This window comes from Nicrophorus vespilloides, unplaced genomic scaffold (assembly GCF_001412225.1).
Source record: "Nicrophorus vespilloides isolate i.1.1-1 unplaced genomic scaffold, Nicve_v1.0, whole genome shotgun sequence".
NCBI classification, from domain to species: Eukaryota; Metazoa; Arthropoda; class Insecta; order Coleoptera; family Silphidae; genus Nicrophorus; species Nicrophorus vespilloides.
The window spans coordinates 27,811-37,754 of NW_017098365.1; positions in this window are offsets into that span (position 1 = coordinate 27,811).

Sequence of the window (9,944 nt, forward strand, 5' to 3'; positions counted from 1 at the left end):
TTGATGGTTTTCTGGAATGCGGCGGCCCTCGTGAATGAGCATCTAAATGGATCGATAATTGGACTGTGTATTTGTATGTATGTGGACAGGTGTCGAGTGCTGCTGCGGACGTTTCGTTATTTATCACTGAGGTGCAAAAATCTCTAAGGTGCCAACTTACTTAACCGGAGATTTGTTCAATTAGTAGCTATGCATCATGCTACAAATTGTATATTTCTACCATGGATATGCACTACTGATCTTTCTACTTAGATGACAAAACATAAGACAAAATTTTGTGTATATTGATTTATTTTTTATTTTTACCATTTATTAATTAGATGATTATGAAACTCTCTTCAAATTAATTTTGAATATCTTAATAATTGTTCTTATAACATTACTATGATCTAGTTTCATTTTTACTGTAAAATTTGTATTAAAATAGATTTTATACAACTGTTGTCATCTCTAAAACAACAGAGTTGAGATAGTTGAGAAAGTGTGTTATAATCTAGTTTGATTGATGATTTTTAAGTATGGAATTTGAGCTAAAAATGGTTTTATACAACAGTTGTCATCTCGAAAAGAATAGAGTTGAGGAAGTTTACAGAATACAATGTGATAGGTGTGTTATAACATTAATATGATCTAGTTTAATTGATGATTTTTAAGTGTAGAATTTGAATAAAAATGGTTTTGTAAATCTGCTGTCATCTTGAAAACAATAGAATTGAAGTAGTGTGAAAGTTGTGTTATAACATTAATAAGATCTTCTATAATTGAAGTTTTTAAGTGAAGATAACAATTGAGTTCAGATAGTTTACAGATTGCAGTCTAAAAGGTGTGTTGTAACATTAATATTATCTAGTTTCATTTTTACTGTAAAATTTGAATTAAAAAGAATTTTATACAACTGTTGTCATCTCGAAAACAATAGAGTTGAGATAGTTGAGAAAGTGTGTTATAATCTAGTTTGAAAGATGATTTTTAAGTATGGAATTTGAGCTAAAAATGGTTTTATACAACAGTTGTCATCTCGAAAAGAATAGAGTTGAGGAAGTTTTCAGAATACAATGTGATAGGTGTGTTATAACATTAATATGATCTAGTTTAATTGATGATTTTTAAGTGTAGAATTTGAGTAAAAATGGTTTTGTACAACTGCTGTCATCTTGAAAACAATTGAAATAGTGTGAAAGGTGTGTTATAACATTAATAAGATCTACTATAATTGAAATTTTTAAGTGAAGATAACAATTGAGTTCAGATAGTTTATAGATTGCACTATAAAAATGTGTTATAACAGTAATATGATCTAGTTTCATTTATAATTATTAAGTGTAGAATTTGAGTAAAAATGGTTTTGTGCAACTGCTGTCATCTTGAAAACAATATAATTAAAGTAGTGTGAAAGGTGTGTTATAACATTAATAAGATCTACTATAAATGAATTTTTAAGGGAAGATAACATTTGACTTGAAACAATAAAAATCATTATAATAAATTTATTTTACAAATTCTCTTGTAAATTTGAAAATATTTAAGAAGTTTAACAGATTTATTAAGATAAATGTAAACATAATGGTTGGAAGTAAAATAATCATTCATGCAAAATCGTTGAATATTTCTTTACATAATAACCATAAAAATGTATACAAAATTGTAGTATATTTCTTATTATTTAGTACATTTAACTTTTATACAATCTGGTTAACTTTGAATGTTTGCTTTTTTTTTAAGTAATCAGACATTTCTAATAATCTTTAAATACTAAAAAAAATTACTAAGAAAACTTAAATTATGTTGTTTTAAATTAAAACTTATTGAAAATTTAACAATAACAATTTATACATGTTTTCTTTAATCATATATGAAATTTAGTTTATTTATAATTGATAATTGAAGAAAGTTAAAGTTTATAATTGAAACTTTCTAAAGTTTATTGTTTTATGTGATAAGTAAGAAAATGTAAATTGGATTTGAATTTTAAAGAAATTAAAATGGTTTTGTACAACTGCTGTCATCTTGAAAACAATAGAATTGAAGTAGTGTGAAAGGTGTGTTATAACATTAAGAAGATCTACTATAATTGAAATTTTTAAGTGAAGATAACAATTGAGTTCAGATAGTTTATAGATTGCAGTATAAAAATGTGTTATAACAGTAATATGATCTAGTTTCATTTATAATTTTTAGGTGTAGAATTTGAGTAAATATGGTTTTGTACAACTGCTGTCATCTTGAAAACAATAGAATTGAAGTAGTGTGAAAGGTGTGTTATAACATTAATAAGATCTACTATAATTGATTTTTTTAAGAGAAGATAACAATTGAGTTCAGATAGTTTACATATTTCAGTCTAAAAGATATGTTATAACAGTAATATGATTTAGTTTAATTGATGATTTTCAAGTGTAGAATTTGAGTAAAAATGGTTTTGTACAACTGCTGTCATCTTGAAAACAATAGAATTCAAGTAGTGTGAAAGTTGTGTTATAACGTTAATAAAATCTACTATAATTGAAATTGTTAAAGAAAGATAACAATTGAGTTCAGATAGTTTACAGATTGCAGTCTAAAAGATGTTTTATAACAGTAATATGATCTAGTTTCATTTATAATTTTTAAGGGTAGAATTTGAGTAAAAATGGTTTTGTACAATTGCTGTCATCTTGAAAACAATAGAATTGAAGTAGTGTGAAAGTTGTGTTATAACATTAATAAGATCTACTATAATTGAAATTTTTAAGGGAAGATAACAATTGAGTTCAGATAGTTTACATATTGCAGTCCAAAAGATGTGTTATAACAGTAATATGATCTAGTTTAATTGATGATTTTTAAGTGTAGAATTTGAGTAAATGGTTTAATCGAAAAGAGTACAGTTGAGGTAGTTCAAAGGATGCAGTATGAAAGGTGAAATGTCATGTATTAACAGTGATACTAGTCTATGTATCCTCTATCAATGTCTTTACTTGTTGGATGCGCAGTCCTGTTTCGGTAGCCATGGAAGAGGGTACCCAGACAAAAGGGTCCCAACGACCGGACGGGGGGTTTCCAATCCCCGGGATCAATTGAATCCAGAATCGCCGCCCGCTCAATGGCTTCACGCCGATCCATTGTTTGGTTTAATTGTGGCCTCTGGAGTAGTTGCCGAAGCCCCAGGTGGTAAAAGGCCACTATGCACACACGCTACATGAACTTAACGCATGCACGCCCTTCCATCTCGCTCTTCACCACCACCACCACCTTACACACATATTTTTTATTTTGTTCATCTCATCTCATCCCATTTCAGCTCTGGCTACAGCGAAGATTAAGGCCTAAAAATCACATATCGAGAAACGTTCATTATGAAACGCGACCGTGGAGGGAGGATTGGCCCGCTCGAAGGTTGCCCACCCCACGAAAGCCATCAAACCCAAAGTCCAGCTGGCCGCCAACGCAAATGACTAAGCAATCGTAACAATATCGACGTGTGAGTTAAAGTGACTCGACAATACTGCTGAAGGAAATAATAATATACCTTCTCGTTTTTTTTTTTGTTGTTTTGTTTTATTTCCTCACCATTCTTCGACTTCTTCTCCGACGTTTCTTTTAATTACAAACTGCGCCGAAGAATGGAGGAGCCTCCGAGATTGGAGCCTCGAAAAATCTACGGTGGAAAGGTAGGGATTTCTTCCACTTCGCCGTGGACCAAACCGACTATGAAACGTAATATTTAAGGAGGAAGTGGCCAAAATCCACTTAACCGTCAGCCCTCTCCCAGCTTCCGGCGTTTCTCATTAGATCGAGTGGCAATTAGCTTTATTACAAGTGAGGCGACATTCGCCCTTTGAGCAGCTCCTCTCTCACTATATGCTCATTTTATTTTTTTTTAATATTTTTTTTCTAGTTCCTTCCTTATCCCGTCACACACTCTTCACGACCACTTACCCAATAAACCGCCCTACCCAATTAATCCGATGCCACGCGAAATTAATCTAACCATTAGAATTTAGAACATATTTCCCTCCACAACTTTTCCACGCTCCAGTCAAAACGAAGAAGTAGAAGAAGAAGAAAAAAAAAAAGGAGAACATACACTCGAACATAACATAATAAGAGCCCTCTCGTACTCGTTAACTCGCTTCTTTCATGCAAATAAGGCCCCTTTTCACGTGCACAGAATCCCCGACAATACCATAAACATATAAGAGGCATTCCTTTACCTCCTCCAATTCAACTTTGATCCACATTTGTCTACTATTAAACATCACAGGCGCTTTTGACGGCAGCTCAAAGACCCGCAAATATCATTAAATTCCTACAAGAAAAAATCCGCATTTAACATTCTCCACTCGATTGTGAACTTTTCCTCAACAGATGGCGCGACCGATCGGTGGGCGTGGCGGGGGGCGTGTCCAATGTTTCAGGTTGTTTATGGTAGACAATTGATGTCACTTTCACGAATCGCGAGGGCTGAGGAAAAGACGTGCAATTTACTTACAAGTTAATTGCATCACATCCAATTCAGTCTAATAATAACTATGTTGTTGTTTTTTTTTCCTTGCGCGCGATAAAAATTATTAATTAATGCATTCAATCTGCGACAGCAGCAGAATGGAAATGCAATCACGCGACTTCAATCGAGAGAGGAGCATTTTATTATGAAATAACTGTAAAATCACCCAACAGATGACGCAATTAATTTTAAGGCGGAGCTTCATAAATTATGGGCGTGTCCAACTTAATAATATTATTATATTAAATTATTTCCATTATCAATATAATTGTAAGCCAAAAACCTATGATCTTTGCAAAAGTTTTTTTAAACAGATTACGAACATCAAAACAATCGACTTTGTAAGTAATAATTATTATTATATGAGCTATAATATATTTTTGTTTAAAAAAAAAACAAATTTTTGATATTGGACAATTTTCTAAGAATAAAAAAAAATCTATTTGTCTGTACTTTTTTTCTACAAAAGTGAAGGTAATTAATGAAAAATTATATAAGAATAATGGTACTGTATGTACATAAGTGTTAAATGTCAAAACAATTAAAATTTAAATTTGAAATAAATATTAATGATTGATGTTATATTATTTGTAGTGTTGTGTTTGAAAAAGTACTGAAGGAAAACGTGATGTTAATCATTTGTGGTGAATACATAATCAGGAAACCCCTCAACAGATGTCGTAAACAAACGATGGGCGTGTTGCATAAATGTAAGGGGCGTGTCCGAAGCTTGTATATCGGTGTGTTAATAGACAATAGATGTCACTAACAGAAATAAAGAAGGAGGGGAAAAAAGTAGCACAAAAGCGTTAATTAATTAATAGAATAAATTGGCATCGCAAAGAATAATCTCGCTCTTAATAAACAGCGTGAGAGACGTACATTTTCTATATATTTTTTTATCTTAAGCTTAATCTGTACGCTGGAAAGGAGATGGCATTGTTATCACCGTCTATTTGAGTCTTGGAAATTTCCGGTCTCGTTCCCTTTTGTCCGCAGACAGGTGCCCTACGAGCTTTTCCCTTGGAAGTATTAAATTTCAGGATGATATAATGCATTCGATGCGGAATTGAATGCGGATGGGAATTGTTTCGCTGTCGCAAAGAAAAGGATCCTCAGTGACTTGACCTATTGAAAAGGATCAGAGGGGATTTGATCGTGGCAAGAAAAGAACCTTGTCACCCTCCTCTCAGCTTCAGCTAGGTGCTAATACTAATAATAACGATAAGGACGCGGAAAAAAAGGACATCTGTTCGAAATCCCTGATCCGAACACACATTCATATTCTCTCCGAAGAATTCGACAAAAGGCGGAGACTTTCTTGCACAACGCAAATCCCACACGTGGAATACATTACGCAAATCCGTCGCTTTCAGGTGAGATTGACCGGAGAGCTGGACTTCTTCGGTTTGAATGAATGGGGAGGACCAAGACCCTAAGTGCCCTTTTTCCCTATGTTGGATACAAATAGTATACTACGTTTCGGACGTACGCTTACGATCGTAGGGCGATGTTTAATTAATGGTTCCGTGACTGGAGGCACAAAAGACTTTCTCTCTCTCTTTCTCTTCCATTCTCAACCTTCTTCATATTCATCGACGTACACCGAAAATAAAATGTATTTAATATTTACCTTGGCCTGACCGGAAAAATAAACTTTACTTTGTAATGAGCACTCGATTAATCATTCGAGCGCCGACGTCGCGAAACGAATTTGAAAATAACCAATCAATAATGCCGAAACACAATGGAACGGATAAAAGTACATACATCCGAAACGTAAATATGATATCTGTCAATAGTGAAGAACAATTATTTATTTTTTTTATAGATGTAATTTATGCTGGTATGAAGATGTTATTATGTTATAAATGGATTCATAAATAAATTATTATACCGAAACAAAGCCAACACCTACATAATTGTACATAATTAAGATTTAAATACTTGTTTAATGAAAGCCGCTATATTATTTTTTTCAAGGTCAACTAATAAATTCCAATACATTTTATTACTTTAAGTTTTATTTAATGAATTTAAATATTTTTTTATAATAATTTTTAAAAGATAACTCAATATTAAAATACATTTAGTTCTATAAATACATAACTTCAAAACATACTTGTCCTAACTATATTATCCTAGTTATTAAGTTATATAATCTATCAAAGATTAACTTATTATTTAAACCACATAAGTTGGTTCTATAGGATTTTTGAAAAGTAAATAAATTAATAATTATGAATACTGTCTTGAAGCTTGAAAACTCAAAAATGTTTCTCTACATTACAATTTATAAATTTCAATATTAGTTACATAAAATATTAAAATTTTAACAATTTATGTATTATTTGATTACATTACATTTTTATAATTGTTTGCATATATTTTAGAGGTTCTTACTAAGTTCTGCTGCTTCTACTTTATTTTGTGCTAAATTTGCTAAAGAAAAAAATCAATTTACTCAAAGCAAACATGTAATTTACATTGAATAAATGTACAGATGTTATGAAATTTGATTTGATTACATTTAATAGCCCATATTGGCTGGAAAGACTTAGGTCGATAGCCCTTTGGTTGCATTGTAAGTAATAATTATTATTATATGAGCTATAATATATTTTTGTTAAAAAAAAACAAATTTTTGATATTGGATAATTTTCTAAGAATAAAAAAAAATCTATTTGTCTGTATTTTTTTCTACAAAAGTGAAAGTAATTAATGAAAATTATATAAGAAGAATGGTACTGTATGTACATAAGTGTTAAATGTTCTGATTTTGTACAATTATCATAGAATTTTTACAAATCTATACTTTTTATCAACAAAACTTATTGATGGAAATTATATAAAAAGTACTCCAACATATTTTTGTTATTTTCATAAACTTACTTCTATTTTATACTTACTACTAATTAGATCTTGTACCATTTTCATAGAAATGATAGAAATTAAATAACATATTTTAAATAAATAAATAAAAAAAAATCTGATTTTGTAACATTTTTCGTAGAATTTTTACAAATCCAAACAAATTATACTTTTTATATGATAATATAAAAAAAGATTAATGGGAAATAAGAAAAATTTTAAGAAAATGTGCACGTTAATTATATTATGTATACATTACTTAGTGCAATAGAGGTGGTTTTTAACAACATAATTTTTCTGTTGGTTATTGATGACTTTTTTATCAATTGTAAATAAGTAATATGTTCAGAAAATGTGAATGTTAAATGTAATATTTGTGTTGTGCAGTTGATAATTATTAAAATAAATATAAATTTGACTGATTTCATTTTTTACTGAAATTGAGGTATGCATATTAGGTGGTCTTTAGCAACATCATTACATATTGATTACAAAGAAATAAGTTAAATATTTGTGCTTGATTTAGTTGGAGGATGGTTCGAAATGGGCCGTGTAGCGTATATTTACAAAGATTGATCCCTAAATATTTGTGAGTGTAAATTGGGCGAGACCTGTGACATTCTAATTCCCGGTCTCTCCGCTGCACGTGTGTAAATCGAGTAGTTTGAGTTGTGTGAAGAAGGTGATGTGGATGATGGGAATAATAAGGAACTTGGCTTGGAAATCCACGTTGTTTGGACATCGAGCATAATATAAGGGGCGATAACTCGATAAGCTGACAATGAAATTGTGAAAGAGAAGAGAGAAAGAGAGAGAACTGAAAGGAATTGAAAAAGCGAGGTTGGAGGAAGAGGAGGAGGAGGAGGAGGGTTGGAATTGAAGTCGTAGGCAGAGGCAGTTCGGGGCACGTTTAAAACGCGATATTCAATTAAAACGAATGAGTGGTTGGGATCGGAGGAAGGATAATAAAGGGGCGTTGCATCCATGCACGGACACACACACATATTTCATTGCTTCATCTTCGGTAACGACCGGGTTTTAATGCTACCTTAAGCTCCAGAAACCACCCATCGAAACAACAAACGTTTGACACCTGATTACGTAAATGACATGGAATTATCCAGCAAGAAGAGAAGAGAGACGAGATGATGACCACGATGATAATGATGATAATAATAATAAAGTGCGATCATTATCCGGGCATTCCGAGAATGTTTCAACATCTTCGTTGTTATTAGTTTCGTTTTTTCCCTCAATCTACACGTCCACAGCTTCCTCTATTTGGTCACCGAATTATGTACGCGAGGCGCTAAAAGCTCGTTCATATGTGCCGGATCACTTAGACCTTGTACACCTACAGCAGCAGTAGCATCCACATTTCCACCGGATATTTCGCAATTGTTTTACCGAATTTCGGACGCTAATTAATCCGATCTCGCACTAATGAATCCATTCCGATTTGTTCGGCGCTAATTCGCTCATGCAAACTGCGAACATCAAAAAGCCCATCATCGCGAAAATTGGTCGTATTGAATAGTCCAAAACACTCTAATTATGAGTAAACGTCGAAACTCGATTCGTCACAACAATTCCGTCGATTTCTAAATTAAAAAAAAAAACGCATTATATTATAGAAATTTAATTCAATAGTTATAATCATTGATGATCAATGGAAATTGTATTTTTTTTTATTATCAAACTCATTTTTTTATTTCATTGAATTATATCATGGAATAGAATAATAAGTAAAAATTGGTGATATTTTTAACAATTCAATTAGAAATATTCTAATTATAAGCAAACGTCAATTGATAAAAACGTTTAATTATCAAAATTATAGTTTTTTTCATTATTGTTCATTTTATTTCATTCAAATTAAATTGTATTGTGATTTTAATTAAATAATATAAATATTTATTGATTCAATAAAACATACATATCTTGATATTATATGAAACATTGTAGGTCAAAAGTTCATTCAGTCTTATTACGTTATTATTAAATAAAATCTAATATGTTTTTATATTAATTCATTACAATACATATTTATTCTGGTTATCATAGAAATATTGGATACGTTTCTCAGTGTTATATAATAAAACTATGTTTTGTATACAAAGAATGAACTTTAATCAATTATAATTTTTCTGTTTTGTTTGATGACTTTTTGTCATCTTTCTGACAACTCCATGTTTCTGCGTCCATAGAACTTTTTATCAACAAAAAACTGAACGTTTTGGTGAAAGTGTTGCCATTCAAATAGTTTTGCAAAATGAAAAAAATGGTAATCTTATGATACAACATCATTTTCCAATTAAGTTCCAATATTTTATCACAAGTTACCAAAGATGTGTGAAACAGGATTTGCCAATTCTGTCCATTTTTCTTTGATTGCTTCCTACAGTTTCACTAATTATTGATAGTAAGCATCTGAATTGATCGTTTGATTCCTTGGATTAAGTTCAAAATACACAAAAACTTTATATTTCTACCAAATTGATAGAATGATCAGCTTTCGACGAACTATTTTTCATAACTAGTGATGATTTCTTTAAAAAATGTGACGATTTCATTGATTTTGAGATGG